Raw genomic sequence first — 18,288 nt, forward strand, 5'->3', positions numbered from 1 at the left:
GTGGCGATTTTAACGTGGGCGGATAAAAAAAAAGCGTTCCCTTGCTCCGGATAACCGAATTTCACCAGCTCACCTGCCTTCCTGATCATAAGAATATTGGAAAGGAGAATTCAATTAATCGGTGGAATTGGTCCATTAAATTGCAAGTTTTATTTCGATTCCGTGAAGGAGATCAGAACGCTGCTTTATACATCACCCGCCAGCTTCGATAAGTATTTTGTTTTTAAGAGCAATCGATGACAAAGGCATTATTTTATTTAATTTTATAATATTGAAATTTAATTGTTTATTTAATCTATTTATATCAAATTGCAGTCATCAAATTTGACAATATAATTTATATTTATATGTATTTATTTTATGTGTGTGTCGTATGTGTATGTGTATTGTGTGATTTGGACGAAGATGTTGCCATTGATATCTTTATAAAAACAAATTATATATTATTTTAAATTTTTGGGACTGCAGCCCCCTTTTCTGAATCTTGATAATTTATTATAAATATACGAATTAATTCAAAATTTACTATCTAGATTTCTTATTTTTAATTTCGTGATTATTTTTGTTATTTCATTCATTTAATTTATTTAAAAGTAATCGTATCTCCAAAGAACGGTTACAACGTACAGCTAAAACTAATGCTGAGGTTTTTGATTCTAATCGGTTTAATCGCGTGTCAGTTATTTAAGCGGCGTGTAAACAGCTGACGATGAGTGTATGTATTGCAACGACTAACGGCGTATTCGTGACGTTCGTAATCGTATAAGTGATCAAGTCGAAATAATAATCGCGTTTAAATCCGGTGCGGACAGAACTAGGACCGACGGTTTTGCTATTATTCGATCGAACACTATAACAATTAACGATTTATAATTCGGATTTATCGGTACGTAAAATAATCATGCGGATAGAACAAACGAAAGCCTGGATGTGCGAAAATCTTCTCGAAAATTAATCGCGGCGGTTCGCTTGTTCTCGGTACATTAACAAAGAAGACGTGATACGGGTTTCGAGGGATAACGAAACGAAAATTCTGGTAAGCGTTGATTTTCATCGTAATAACGGGTACGGGTTTCAATTAAATCGATTTCCAAACATGCGACTTAAAGAAAACGTTAACATGGACAGAACTAAAATTTTTTTTGTAATAACGAAATAATATTTAAAAAAAGGTAAATCAGCTGTGCATTACGTGGTCTGTAAACGTGCTCGTAAAAAAGTATAAACATGCGGTATGCAAAAACGTTTCGGACAGTTATTCGTTAATGAAACTGTAAAAACGGACATAAAAATCAAAATCTCGGATATAGACCATTTATTATGTCGCACAATTTTTAAAACGTGTTGATTTTCAAACGAGTACAAAACGAAAAGAACGAAAAACAGTAAACCGTATTTCAAAATATCCGTGTCTGTTTAAATCAAATCGAGTATGCGTTTTCTTAAAATCATTCGTGAGATAATTGACGAAAAGAAAAACGCTGAACATTAGTTCAGCGTTTTTCTTTTCGTAAGTATAATAAGACAAAATGACCGAAAAATAAAATTGACTTTAACATGAACGCAGGGTGAATTAAAAATTCAAAAAGACGAAATTACTTTTCAGTCCCTGTTCGGGGCGCCAAATCTGTAATGATTGTTAATTGTGAGGGATTAGCTCGTCGGTCAGGGTTCGTTAAAATATTGGAAATTAACAAGTACAATTACAGAAACATAGAAAACGTGTATTTACAAGTATTTACAAATATTAAAGAAACTAATCAAACGTATAAAAATCGTCAAATCGCGTGAAAAACGTAACGGAATCTAATTAAACGAGGAAACGTCGGTAACAGCGGAAACGTAATTATCGGTCGGTGCGCGAATTATTTAATTCGCGACTTCGTGAAATTTAACGCGGGGACGGCATTTTTACCTTGCGGTGGAACCGCTTAGTAAATCGGGAGATTACGGTAGAACCGTTTCGTGACAAACGTCACTTTTATTCGTTAGCGGTGGAAACCGCTTTGAGACTATCGCCTCCCAGTGCCTATGGTAAAACCATTTTGGAGTAGAACTCCTTCGGCTCGTGGTAGGACCACTTAGGGTATAACCCTTTACTGCGGTAGAAACCGCTTCGTCTCCCCATTTTTGTGCTGCGCTCCAGCTTTTATAGGCCGTCGGGAACACAGGACTAGTCGTCGCCGTCTGGTGGGTCGATGCGCGCGCAATTCACAGGGTCGTAACTATTAATTCGCGTACCCAAAGTTTTCAAATTTACAAAATAACTTGATTCGAAATTAACTATTGTTACACACTATTATTCAGTGTCTCCGGATAGACGGTATTTATGAAGAATGAAATGTAAAGGATAACAAAAATACACTCAGAAAATAAAACACATATATGCAAGTATAATAACATTAAGTTTATTCCATATTAATAAATTGTTTAATGAATTTAACAATACTAATAATACTAATAAAACAACTTGTTTATCAATTAATAAATTAACGTTCATTACAAAGTGTCTCTTTAATTAAAAGTGTATAATAATAGTGTATTTGTGTATTTATTTAATATATATATATATATAAGTATAAATAGTAATAACTCGACTCACCAAGTCTATATTTATTTTAGTTTGATAATAAGAAAATGTTGAGTCAGGTGTTATATGATTCACACCTGTTATAAAGATAGAAACCCTTTTTGTCTTGTAAATTCCTTTTCCTTGATTATATGCGGAAATTATTTCTCAATGAATTATAATTTTTTCACATGAAATTCATTGATGATATTATGTTCTTTAGTTTAATTTTTTAAAAGCCTTAACTCAAAACTTAATTTTCGGGGTCACCGAACTTAAATCTGAATTAAGTTTAATAAACACAAAATATATATATTTTAATCAATCAGAAAATTCTTCCGAACACTGTTTTATAATTCACTACTTTATATTTACTTTTGTTTTAAAATATAATAACAAAAATGATTATTAATTATAAAATTTATACTAAAATTATTTGAAAGTTGGACACTACTCAAAATAAGAGAAACTCCACCTTTGGAGTTTAATACAAAATTATCCCAAAATTAATTTGACTGTCTCACAGGAGACGTCAATAAAAATTGTCAATTCCCGAGAGCAACAAAGTAAATATACACAACCTTGTTGCGGGAGGAACCAAGTCAAACTCAATCGTTAATCGGTTCAAGTCTTGGATCACACCCTGAATTTCGTTAAATTATTAATAGTGGGGATACTATTACACATAGCTCATTGAACTTCTTGTTGCGAGGCAAGCTTTTCGCAAGCTTGCAAATTCCTGAGGTGGCGTGATATGAGTTCAATGATCTTTTTCCTCACTATTCCATATGTTGGTGTGTGTTGTTTCTTAATAATTGTAACATACATTCAAAAGTCTTTTATTAAATTGATTATTTTGAAATAAAAGAACCTTAATTTGCAACATGTGTGTTGTCCAATACTTTGGAAACAATTTCAAAATATAAATTTATTTATTGTTAGCAAAAGGAAAATCAACAAAAAAAATAGGTAGCTATCTATTTAAAAAACTACATAATCAATTTGATGTGTCATAGGTGTATCGACCTGTTAGTATTTTATACAATATTCTTAATTCTAATTACAGAATTCCTAATTATAAATAAATCTATATAATTTAAATATAATTTTTAATTAATAAAAAAAAATTAAAAATAGTTACGAAGTCATACGTAACAAAAGCTACGTGAGAAAGCTCCCATTCTGTGTCAATATAATTTACTCTAGATGCTGCATCTGCGTCCACATTTTCTTTAGACGCTATATATGCAGCAGTTAACCAAATTTTTTTTCTCTCACACCACTGCCATATCTGACACGAAAGTTCACTTAATTTTGGAAATTTTTATTCCTCCAGCTTTGTTAACCCTTTAACGCCCAAATGTGCTGTTTTCCGACTTGAATTTTAACTTCGTACAACTATTAAAAGAAAGCTAAAAAAATTTCAAAAGTACCATTTCCTACTATTTTCGGGGTCGCTCTTTCGAATAGCGTTGTCAAAATTTCTAAAAAATAAAGTTAACCCCCTCTTTTAATGAAATTTTCCAAAAAATGCAAGATTTTTAGATGAAATTTTTTTTTATTGCAATTTTCATTGATATTTCGATATCTACATATCCTCTAAGGTATAAAAATCGTATTCCCGATAGCTGTACTTTAAAAATATACAGAAGTTTTTTTTCCTTTTTTTCATTTTTCATTAAAAAATGGCGCCCAAACGCTAATTTTTTTTATTACACATACACATTTTTTTCTAAATTTGTTTAAATTCGCTTGAAATTTATTACTCGGGGGTTTATGGAGTCGCTGATTACGAATCTGATGTTAGTTTTGAAAAATTCAAAATGGCGGATTCAATATGGCGGACGAATTTTTCAAACATTCCTCGCATTTACTTAAAACTCGTTACTCGGGGGTTTTCGGGGCCGCTGATTACGAATATGATGTCAGTTGATAAAAATTCAATATGGCGGTTCCAATATGGCGGACAAAGAGAACAGATTTTCTCTTCTTTGAAGTTTTAGTCTCTGGTATATCTCTTTTTAGCATCCAACAATAGTCCGCCAACATATTCTTACTCCATTTCCCTTATTAGCGTTTCTCCATATCCTTTAAATCTTGGTGAAATCTCTCGCCTTGTTCCACGTTGAAATCACCAAGATTTTCAGGAAATTCATCTAAATGTGAATCCAAAAAATGAATTTTATAACTCATCAAACATACCAGCTTTTTAAAATTCTCTACCATTTTTCCTACAATTTCTCTATATCTGAGGCTTTCTTTATTTCCTAGAAATTCCAAGCAAACTTTTTTAAAACTTGTCCAGGCTTTTTCTTTAAGCTTAATCGTTTGTACAAATTTTTCGTCATATAACAACTTACGTATCTGAGGCCCATCGAACACGCCTTCTTTGATTTTAGCGTCAGATAGTTTCGGAAACTTCTCCGCCAAATACTCAAAACATTTACCATTTTTGTCCAAGGCTTTCTCAACCTGACCAACCGCCGATACTGAGGTATCCTTCCTCTGCATCGTAAACTTCTTTCCTACTTTTGCCATGAAGGCATAATTTTAACCTAGAAACTTGGCCGATAATTCGTTGCCCGCCTTCAGCACGAGGAGGTGTCCTAGTCGCAAAAATAGAAAAAAAGAAAATAAATAAACACGAAAACTAATTTTACATAGGTCAAAAACTTTTTGAGATTGTAGTATCACAGAAATGCGATTAAAATTTAGTAAAACATTTACAGTTAACCATTTCTAGATTATGAAAAATTCAGATTTAAAATTAGCGACTAGAGGAAACACCTTAGTTCCAAGAACCAAGAAAATCTGAGAACAATTTCATCGTAAGTCGTATTGGATACATCATTTTGAATTTTTAAAATTCAGCATCAGATTCGTATTCGGCTTCCTCGAAAATCCCCACGGAGTATCAAGTTTCAATCGATTTCATTCATTCAACCCTTAAACCGCACCCTAGGTGTGCGACACCCATATTCAAGCTTTTTACTCTAATATTTTGGTTAAATACGTAAAAATTGAACATGTGTTGATATTGGACGGTACATTTTGTACTCAAATTTATGTTTCGTGAGTGACATTAGTCTGCCAAGTGTCTTTGTGTATTTGATAACTTTAAAAAGTTGTCAGCGAAAAATTTCTGCTTGTCTGACACCCAGTTTTTGGTTTAAGGAAATTTCAGTAGTTTTTAAAAACTCTTTTTTAATTATTAAAATTAAATAAATCATTATGAAACCTATTTTCCTTTAAAATAGATGTACTGAGCTATATAAGGGTTAAAATAAAACAATCGACAATATGTGCCTAACTTTTTAAAAGAAAATAAAATCTTTGAATTGTTGAAAAAATTGTCTGTTTTGTTAGTTATGTTCTAAAATATGTCAAAAATCATAAAATGCAAGATCAAGGAATACTTATTAGCTTAATAATATTTTTTTTAGTAATCACATATTTAACCTATTTCAATATGATGAAATTACAAAAAAAAGTTTATAGTAATAATTAATTTTTTATTTTTAGTTAGTTTAATTATTTAATTACTGAATTTACCTGTTAAATAATAATAACATATTATTTAGCGTGTTAATCGTTTTAATATGAATTTCTGAAAATATTTTTTGTTAACTAACCAAATAAGTTTTAGAAATTTTCTTTCTGTCTATGTAACGTCTGACTTCACTCCTAAAAAAAGATATGTCGGACGGGACACGATGACAAAAAATAATAAACATGAATTTTTATTTTTGTTATTATTCGAAAACTTGAATTTAGTTTTAATTGTACATTTACACAAATACTATACATATACTAGAAAATTTTTTTACACATTAATTACCATTTAAAAATGTTCACGTTTAAAAAAAAACTTGTGGACACGATGACAAAAAAAGATGTACTCTTTTCTTAATATTATCAAAATATCATTTTACTGATTTTTGAATTGATTTTGCCATTTCTCTATGCTCACGTATTATCAAATTTATATCGTACTTGATTTATTTCATAGTTTTTCAACTTTTAATTGCGATACCAATTTGAAAACCGGTAAATATTTGTGTGAGGACACGATGATATTAAAAAATTTCAAACCTGGGGAAACGTTAAAAATTCTTTAAATTTCGCATTTAGTGTTATAAAAATTCTCACCAATTTCCTATATTACACTTTATACATTGGAGAACACGTACACGAAGAGAAATTTTATTTTATATAATAAAAAAATGAATTAAAATTTTTTTTATATCGTTAAATGTATATAGGGACACGGGACACGATGACAATTTGGACATATTTTTACTATTTTGTACCTGTTGTATTAATAAAAAATTAAATTAAATAACCAGGTATTGAAGATAAAATTATACTCTGCAAGATGTTTGTATTTAAAATATTAATTTTTAACAACCAAATTATTATTTATCCAGGACAAGATTTCAACGATTTTTTGATTTTAACCCATAAGATAATTTTTCTAAAAGATAATATCCTATTCCAGCTTGGAGAACACACTTAAAAGTCCCCGGGTGTCGCACACCCAGTGTGCGGTTCAAGAATGGATTCGGCAGTGTGCGGTTTAAGGGTTAAATATATTTTGTCTGCAATATGGGATCCGCCATATTGAATTTTTATAAACTAACATCATATTCGTAATCAGCGACCCCGAAAACCCCCCGTGTAACGAGATTCAAGTAAATGCGAGGATTTTTTAAAAATTTTGTCCGCCATATTGGATCCGCTATTTTGAATTTTGAAAATCTGATGTCAGATTCGTAATCAGCGACCCCAAAAACTCCCGAGTAACAAGTTTCAAGGAAATCTGTACAATTTTTTTTCAAATACACCATTTTAGATCCGCCATTTTTATTTTTTTTTATATATGGTGTATTCCACGTCAGTTCAACACAAAAAATTTTATTAGGTTTTGGGATTCGGTTGAAATTGGGTAGATTATATCCTCTGGTGGTAATAAATAAAATCCCCAAGCGATTTAAAAAAATTTCAAAAATTGGCGGACATATTGGATTTTTAATTTTTTTGTACTTTTTTTTTTAAAAATATATATCTCTGCTTGTTCTTAACAGATTTAAGTTTTATGACCTCTTAAATTGTTCGTATTGAAATATACTTTTATTTAAAAAATTAAAATTAAAAAAATTATTTAAATTTTTTGTTTAAAAAATTAATTTAATTTTTTGAAAAGCCATAGAAAAAATATGCTACCTTCAATTTTGATCATTTTTTTACCATTTGTAGCCATAAATGTGTTAAACTTGTCCTGAAATTATCATCGTGGGACAGCCAGTAGTTTTTGAGAAAAAAAATAAAACGTAAATCCTCGCATAGCGCTGTAGCGCTCAGTTTTAATGCCGCACGATTGTAAGTGGAATATTAATGAAAGTACGAGTTTTTATTAACCCTAGAACTAAAATATGATTTTTTTATAGACTAACGAAAAACTGGGGTGGTTTGGTACCCCAGATTTGAAACAATTGTAAAAGGTTACCTTTTTTGTAATTTTTTTAATTTGTCAACAATGTGGCAAATTTGAAAAAATTAAACGGATTTTAAAAGGTAAATAGAGAAAAACTGTAAGACCTCGGAAACTCCCCCGTAAAAAATAGAAACCTCCTTTGTAATAAATGATTTTTATACTATTTTAAAATCATTTAACATTTGTATATATTGTAAATAATATTTAAATTTTCATGTTGCCTTAATCAAAATAAAATTGTCTCTATTTACCTTTTAAAATCCGTTTAATTTTTTCAAATTAGCCACATTGTTGACAAATTAAAAAAATTACAAAAAAGGTAACCTTTTACAATTGTTTCAAATCTGGGGTACCAAACCACCCCAGTTTTTCGTTAGTCTATAAAAAAATCATATTTTAGTTTTAGGGTTAATAAGAACTCGTACTGTCATTAAATTTCCATTTACAATCGTGCGGCATTAAAACTGAGCGCTACAGCGCTATGCGAGGATTTACGTTTTATTTTTTTCTCAAAAACTACAGGCTGTCCCATGATGAAAATTTTAGGACAAGTTCAACACATTTATGGCTACAAATGGTAAAAAATGATCAAAATTGAAGGTAGCATATTTTTTCTATGGCTTTTCAAAAAATTAAATTAATTTTTTAAACAAAAAATTTTAATAATTTTTTCAATTTTAATTTTTTAAATAAAAGTATAATTCAATACGAACAATTTAAGAGGTCATAAACTAAAATCCGTTAAGAACAAGCAGAGATATATATTTTCCAAAAAAAATACAAAAAAATTAAAAATCCAATATGTCCGCCAATTTTTAAAATTTTTTTAAATCGCTAGGGGATTTTATTTATTACCACCAGAGGATATAATCTACCCATTTTCAACCGAATCCCAAAACCTAATAAAATTTTTTGTGTTGAACTGACGTGGAAAACACCAGAGGCTAAACTCGAAAATAAGTAAATATATTTATTAATTACTTTTAAAAAACGATGCATAAATATTGGGTCAAAATATATTTTAATGTTTTTGGGGTCGCTGATTACGAATCTGAAGTCAGATTTTAAAAATTCAAAATGGCGGATCCAATATGGCGGACGAATTTTAAAAAATTTATTGAATTTGCTTAAAACTTTTTACTCGGGGGTTTTCGGGGTCGCTGATTACGAATCTGAAGTCAGATTTTCAAAATTAAATATGGAAGATCCAATATGGCGGACGAATTTTAAAAGATTTATTGAATTTGCTTCAAACTTTTTACTAGGGGGTTTTCGGGGTCGCTGATTACGAATCTGAAGTCAGATTTTAAAAATTCAAAATAGCGGATCCAATATGGCAAACGAATTTTAAAAAATTCATTTAATTTGCTTAAAACTTTTTACTCGGGGGTTTCGGGGTCGCCGGTTACGAATCTGAAGTCAGATTTTTAAAATTCAAAATAGCGGATCCAATATGGCGGACGAATTTGAACAATCTTATTGAATTCGCTTGAAATTTTTGTTCAAATAACGCAATCATAAAAATGGCGTTATTTGTCTCTCAGTAGGCCAACGTAAAGTGATTCTTTTTAGTACGTTGTTACGAAAATACTGCGAATGACAGTTCAGTTCAAAAAAGAACTTTGTTTGTGCTTGTTCGAGTATTTTTGTAACGCTCGAGTAGTTGCAATTCCGTCCAGTAGAGGCGTGATTATGTTTTTGTTCAGTTACCTACTTTTACCGTGTCTTTAAGCTGCAACACAGCATCTGTCAAATACTGAGTTTCTAACCTCCTTTTCGCGATCACTCGTGTGCAAATTCCGTTTTTATTCATTAATGATATTATTTTTATTAATACGTCGAAGTACATGACTAGGTTTCAGGGGGCTTCGCCCCCAACGTGTCCGGTGACTTGGGGTATTATAAAATGCGATTAATCGAAATGTCGAAAATTGTTATTATTCTTTTGAGTTGGTTTTTTGTAGTCCGGGGACTTTTCCCCCTCCAACTCCCTGATCGGTGCTCCGCCCCTGGACCTCATCTGGGGGAGACCCCCCGAACACCCCCGCGCGATTAACTAGTAGCGTACGCTTGACAGTGGATCTGTGTTCCGAATCTTATGTACCCGTTTCTCAACATTCTCTATAATTAAATAAGTTTTTCAGTGTCAACGCCTTTTTATGATTTTGTTATGAAAAGTATCGTGAGCAACACGTGTAGCGGCATTTTGGAACTCGCGCTACTTTTGCGTAACAAGTCATGTACTTCGACGTATTAATGAAAATAATATCATTAATGTATAAAAACGGAACTTTCACACGAGCGATCACGAAAAGAAGGTTAGAAACTCTTAGTATTTGTATTTATTTATTAATTATTATTAATAATAATAATGAAACTCGTTACGAAAACTTAGCGTTCGTTCCAAAAAAGCCGCTAGTTCACACTTGTTACGCAATGTACTAACTCGGGGGTTTTGGACACCTGAAATAACAATTTTTAAATGAATTGCATATGATTTTCAAAAAGCCGTCTGCCATAATAAGACCTCAAATTAAAATTTTAAAAATTTGACAAAATATTCGTATTCAACAACACCGAAAACCCATAAGAAATTTTTTTTATGAAAATTCATCAATCTTTTAAAAAATTTTTTCCGAGGGGCTGATCACTCATAATCCAATTCAACAATAATTGGAAAATTTATTATTATTTGCATGGATTCATATGGAATCGACTGGAATCGTAGGTGACGAATTCTCTGAATCTTGGATTCATATGAAATCGCTTGGATTCGTAAAAGGCGAATCCTTATGATTTCTTAAAATTCGGGCGGATTCTCCACAGATTTCTTTGTATTCGTAAATAATCGTTCCCTTACGAATCTTGGATTCGAGAGTGAACAGCCCCTCGATTTTTTCAAAAATAACGAATTTTCACAACATTCGTTCGCCATATTGAATCCGACATTTTTAATTTTGCAAATTGGACTTCAGATTCGTAATCAGCGACCCCGAAAACCCCCGAGTAAAAAGTTTCAAGCAAATTCAATAAATTTTTTAAAATTCGTCTGCCATATTGGATCCGCCATATTTAATTTTGAAAATCTGACTTCAGATTCGTAATCAGCGACCCCGAAAACCCCCGAGTAAAAAGTTTTAAGCAAATTCAATAAATGTTTTTAAATTCGTCCGCCATATTGGATCCGCCATTTTGAATTTTTAAAATCTGACTTCAGATTCGTAATCAGCGACCTTGAAAACCCCCAAGTAAAAAGTTTCAAGCGAAGTCAAGAAATTTTTTTTAATTCGTCCGCCATATTGGATCCGCCATTTTGAATTTTTAAAATCTGACTTCAGATTCGTAATCAGCGACCCCAAAAACATTAAAATATATTTTGACCCAATATTTATGCATCGTTTTTTAAAAGTAATTAATAAATATATTTACTTATTTTCGAGTTTAGCCTCTTCTAATTGACGTAGCAAGGACGCCATTTTTAATTTTCAATTATGCCACTTTGCAATTGAAAGGGGATGTCATGACGAGTATTTTCATGTGCATAACTTGTATTTTCATTGCATACAATTTTGGGCACAGCTTTGGGCCGTTTGACGTGAAACGTCCCATATTCAATTCTTATGTCCTGGCAATCCAAATTTTTTTTTGTATGCCGGTGTAATTAGTGTTTATGTGTAGTCGAGTTTGTTTTCGACATTAGTTGGAAAAATTGAAGGGACAGCTCCTACTTTCAAATTTGCATTTTCTTTTTTTATTTCATGTTCTTTGCCGTTTATTACATTCTTAAAAGTTTTTTCAATTTCACTTTCTTTAAAATGTAACTCGCAAATAACATATGTCTTCTTAGCAATTCTTTGTTTTTTTTTGTAGGAACAATTTGCTTTCAATATTCATAAGTATTTTCCTAATAAATGATAGTAACAAAGATTATACAATTTAAATTTATTAGTCAAATATTTAAAAGAACAAACCACTTTTATAACGTAAACTTCACAAAACACTGCACTCCCTATTGAAAATCCCCATATGGGAAACCACATGGGAAACCACATGGGATCCTATGTCAAAAACCATGTAAAACCCTACTTTCATGAAGGAAACCACGTGGTTTACCATGTGGTTTCCCATGTCAAACCATATGGGAAATTGAGACAGGATTTTAGTTAGGAATAGACATGGGGAATTTCAACAGTTCATCTATGCATAAAACCATATCAAATCCCACATGTTTTTCCCAGTCAAATCCTAAACCGAATCCCATGTGAAAAACAGTATCATTTATTTATAATTATTTTCCCAAGTCAATCCCCAAGTGAAAAACAGTATCATTTATTTATAATGATTTTCCCATGTCAAATCCTAAACCAAATCCCATGTGAAAAACATTATCCGCCTTATTGAATATCCCTACATGGGAATCCACTTGGGATTTTACAAGGGATTTCACATAGGATTTTATATGGGAATTGACATAGCATTTCATGCAAGATTTCACCTAGGATTTAATGAGATATCACATAGTATTTTATTAAAGATCCAATGAAGAAATTTTCAAAGGATTAAAAATTATTTAATAAAAAATTAAATAATAAATAGTATTAGTGTTACAAGTCATCAAAAAAGTAAAAAAAACGATCATTTGAAACACGTCCTCTCTGCTACAGGTTCTCAGCTTTTATATACTTCCAGAATCGTCTCAACAGCGAGAAAAGTCACTTTCGCCACCTAGCGGTGAAAGTATAGGAGCGACAGTAATCTTTAACATTACTAAGGAAACCATGTGGAATACCACGTAGGATTCCATGTGGTTTCCTACGTGGGGATTTACATGGGATTTTACTTAGGAATTCATTTGGGAATTTATTTCTACTTAAATTCCTAAGTAAAATCCCATGTAAATCCCCACGTAGGAAACCACATGGAATCCTACGTGGTATTCCACATGGTTTCCTTAGTAATGTTAAAGATTACTGTCGCTCCTATACTTTCACCGCTAGGTGGCGAAAGTGACTTCTCTCGCTGTTGAGACGATTCTGGAAGTATATAAAAGCTGAGAACCTGTAGCAGAGAGGACGTGTTTCAAATGATCGTTTTTTTACTTTTTTGATGACTTGTAACACTAATACTATTTATTATTTAATTTTTTATTAAATAATTTTTAATCCTTTGAAAATTTCTTCATTGGATCTTTAATAAAATACTATGTGATATCTCATTAAATCCTAGGTGAAATCTTGCATGAAATGCTATGTCAATTCCTATATAAAATCCTATGTGAAATCCCTTGTAAAATCCCAAGTGGATTTCCATGTAGGGATATTCAATAAGGCGGATAATGTTTTTCACATGGAATTTGGTTTAGGATTTGACATGGGAAAATCATTATAAATAAATGATACTGTTTTTCACTTGGGGATTGACTTGGGAAAATAATTATAAATAAATGATACTGTTTTTCACATGGGATTCGGTTTAGGATTTGACTGGGAAAAACATGTGGGATTTGATATGGTTTTATGCATAGATGAACTGTTGAAATTCCCCATGTCTATTCCTAACTAAAATCCTGTCTCAATTTCCCATATGGTTTGACATGGGAAACCACATGGTAAACCACGTGGTTTCCTTCATGAAAGTAGGGTTTTACATGGTTTTTGACATAGGATCCTATGTGGTTTCCCATGTGGTTTCCCATATGGGGATTTTCAATAGGGAGTGCAGTGTTTTGTGAAGTTTACGTTATAAAAGTGGTTTGTTCTTTTAAATATTTGACTAATAAATTTAAATTGTATAATCTTTGTTACTATCATTTATTAGGAAAATACTTATGAATATTGAAAGCAAATTGTTCCTACAAAAAACAACAAAGAATTGCTGAGAAGACATATGTTATTTGCGAGTTACATTTTAAAGAAAGTGAAATTGAAAAAACTTTTAAGAATGTAATAAACGGCAAAGAACATGAAATAAAAAAAGAAAATGCAAATTTGAAAGTAGGAGCTGTCCCTTCAATTTTTCCAACTAATGTCGAAAACAAACTCGACTACACATAAACACTAATTACACCGGCATACAAAAAAAAATTTGGATTGCCAGGACATAAGAATTGAATATGGGACGTTTCACGTCAAACGTATGCAATGAAAATACAAGTTATGCACATGAAAATACTCGTCATGACATCCCCTTTCAATTGCAAAGTGGCATAATTGAAAATTAAAAATGGCGTCCTTGCTACGTCAATTAGAAGAGGCTAAACTCGAAAATAAGTAAATATATTTATTAATTACTTTTAAAAAACGATGCATAAATATTGGGTCAAAATATATTTTAATGTTTTTGGGGTCGCTGATTACGAATCTGAAGTCAGATTTTAAAAATTCAAAATGGCGGATCCAATATGGCGGACGAATTAAAAAAAATTTCTTGACTTCGCTTGAAACTTTTTACTTGGGGGTTTTCAAGGTCGCTGATTACGAATCTGAAGTCAGATTTTAAAAATTCAAAATGGCGGATCCAATATGGCGGACGAATTTAAAAACATTTATTGAATTTGCTTAAAACTTTTTACTCGGGGGTTTTCGGGGTCGCTGATTACGAATCTGAAGTCAGATTTTCAAAATTAAATATGGCGGATCCAATATGGCAGACGAATTTTAAAAAATTTATTGAATTTGCTTGAAACTTTTTACTCGGGGGTTTTCGGGGTCGCTGATTACGAATCTGAAGTCCAATTTGCAAAATTAAAAATGTCGGATTCAATATGGCGAACGAATGTTGTGAAAATTCGTTATTTTTGAAAAAATCGAGGGGCTGTTCACTCTCGAATCCAAGATTCGTAAGGGAACGATTATTTACGAATACAAAGAAATCTGTGGAGAATCCGCCCGAATTTTAAGAAATCATAAGGATTCGCCTTTTACGAATCCAAGCGATTTCATATGAATCCAAGATTCAGAGAATTCGTCACCTACGATTCCAGTCGATTCCATATGAATCCATGCAAATAATAATAAATTTTCCAATTATTGTTGAATTGGATTATGAGTGATCAGCCCCTCGGAAAAAATTTTTTAAAAGATTGATGAATTTTCATAAAAAAAATTTCTTATGGGTTTTCGGTGTTGTTGAATACGAATATTTTGTCAAATTTTTAAAATTTTAATTTGAGGTCTTATTATGGCAGACGGCTTTTTGAAAATCATATGCAATTCATTTAAAAATTGTTATTTCAGGTGTCCAAAACCCCCGAGTTAGTACATTGCGTAACAAGTGTGAACTAGCGGCTTTTTTGGAACGAACGCTAAGTTTTCGTAACGAGTTTCATTATTATTATTAATAATAATTAATAAATAAATACAAATACTAAGAGTTTCTAACCTTCTTTTCGTGATCGCTCGTGTGAAAGTTCCGTTTTTATACATTAATGATATTATTTTCATTAATACGTCGAAGTACATGACTTGTTACGCAAAAGTAGCGCGAGTTCCAAAATGCCGCTACACGTGTTGCTCACGATACTTTTCATAACAAAATCATAAAAAGGCGTTGACACTGAAAAACTTATTTAATTATAGAGAATGTTGAGAAACGGGTACATAAGATTCGGAACACAGATCCACTGTCAAGCGTACGCTACTAGTTAATCGCGCGGGGGTGTTCGGGGGGTCTCCCCCAGATGAGGTCCAGGGGCGGAGCACCGATCAGGGAGTTGGAGGGGGAAAAGTCCCCGGACTACAAAAAACCAACTCAAAAGAATAATAACAATTTTCGACATTTCGATTAATCGCATTTTATAATACCCCAAGTCACCGGACACGTTGGGGGCGAAGCCCCCTGAAACCTAGTCATGTACTTCGACGTATTAATAAAAATAATATCATTAATGAATAAAAACGGAATTTGCACACGAGTGATCGCGAAAAGGAGGTTAGAAACTCAGTATTTGACAGATGCTGTGTTGCAGCTTAAAGACACGGTAAAAGTAGGTAACTGAACAAAAACATAATCACGCCTCTACTGGACGGAATTGCAACTACTCGAGCGTTACAAAAATACTCGAACAAGCACAAACAAAGTTCTTTTTTGAACTGAACTGTCATTCGCAGTATTTTCGTAACAACGTACTAAAAAGAATCACTTTACGTTGGCCTACTGAGAGACAAATAACGCCATTTTTATGATTGCGTTATTTGAACAAAAATTTCAAGCGAATTCAATAAGATTGTTCAAATTCGTCCGCCATATTGGATCCGCTATTTTGAATTTTAAAAATCTGACTTCAGATTCGTAACCGGCGACCCCGAAACCCCCGAGTAAAAAGTTTTAAGCAAATTAAATGAATTTTTTAAAATTCGTTTGCCATATTGGATCCGCTATTTTGAATTTTTAAAATCTGACTTCAGATTCGTAATCAGCGACCCCGAAAACCCCCTAGTAAAAAGTTTGAAGCAAATTCAATAAATCTTTTAAAATTCGTCCGCCATATTGGATCTTCCATATTTAATTTTGAAAATCTGACTTCAGATTCGTAATCAGCGACCCCGAAAACCCCCGAGTAAAAAGTTTTAAGCAAATTCAATAAATTTTTTAAAATTCGTCCGCCATATTGGATCCGCCATTTTGAATTTTTAAAATCTGACTTCAGATTCGTAATCAGCGACCCCAAAAACATTAAAATATATTTTGACCCAATATTTATGCATCGTTTTTTAAAAGTAATTAATAAATATATTTACTTATTTTCGAGTTTAGCCTCTGGTGTATTCCACGTCAGTTCAACACAAAAAATTTTATTAGGTTTTGGGATTCGGTTGAAAATGGGTAGATTATATCCTCTGGTGGTAATAAATAAAATCCCCTAGCGATTTAAAAAAATTTTAAAAATTGGCGGACATATTGGATTTTTAATTTTTTTGTATTTTTTTTTGGAAAATATATATCTCTGCTTGTTCTTAACGGATTTTCAATAGGGCTGAGAAAAATGAATATTAACCTTTATTATCTAGATATAAACAGTAAATATCTGTGATAGTAAAATATATAAACATTTTAGATGTTTAAATTTAATATCTGCAGATATTGGAAAAGACTTGATCAAACATAACCTCACATTTACAGATTATACTTTTTAACATCTGAGATATTAAACCATAACATCTAGATGATATGCATTAGCATCTTTTCTTAATATCTTAAGATTTTTAAGATCCACTTTTCTCCGTGTGTTTAGCACTGTTTAACTAAATATTCACAAAAATTTACTGCTGTAACATAAGGTTATCTTATTATTTCTTGAATTCTTGTTTACAACCGAAGTAATCAATTTACCGGGATCAATAATTTTTAAATAATTTGTGAAAATGTTTACTACTGAACATACCATACGCGCCTGGACGTGTTTAGACGCTTGGAATTGATGCGAATAACACTAGTCAACATGAAATTCGCGCCTGACATTTAAGAAATTTTTTATGATAGATTTATCGACAGATATAAGGAAAAAATTATATTTTATCAAAAAGTTTGCTTTTGTAGATAGAAAAACGTTTTTACCATATTTTTGAAAATTTATGATTTTCTAAATGAAATGGTCAATCAAAAATCTGTAAAGTACGTAATAAAACATACTTTACAGATTTTTAATTGACCATTTCATGAGTATTGCATGAGTATGGATGTGCAAAATAAATATATTTTTTAAATTTTATTAAAAAATGGTGGCTGTGCAGCATTTCATTGGAAAGCGTCTCGTTTTAGGATTCCATGGCACACACGTAGGATTTTTTATATTACTTAGGGGAGAGTTGTCAGAGTTGGGCAGGGTTTAGGGTTGGGCCACCGCGTTTATTTCATTTTATCACACTAGCGCCATCTATATTTGTACGTAAATTCTTGCTACTAAGTTTCAGCCATCACCAACGTACCACTTTGTGATATAGGCTCAGCAAAAACTTTTTTGTGGTGTCGAAAAAAGGAACTAAATGTAGAAGAAATGTGCCAAAGACAAAATAAGTTTACAGAAATTGTTCATTAAAATGATATGTGAAAATGTGTAAAGTAATTTGGTGTTTGTGTCACGCGTTTGTGTTCTGTGCGCCTATGACACAAAACGACGCGTGAGTCAGAGTTGGGCCATGAGGGAAATTTTGCAATTACAAAGCGTACTTGCAACAGAAATTCATTTTTTCACTTAAAGCGGTGTCAAAGTAGATTGGATTTTTGC

This window comes from Leptopilina heterotoma, unplaced genomic scaffold (genome assembly GCF_015476425.1).
Source record: "Leptopilina heterotoma isolate Lh14 unplaced genomic scaffold, ASM1547642v1 Lhet_412, whole genome shotgun sequence".
Lineage (NCBI taxonomy): Eukaryota > Metazoa > Arthropoda > Insecta > Hymenoptera > Figitidae > Leptopilina > Leptopilina heterotoma.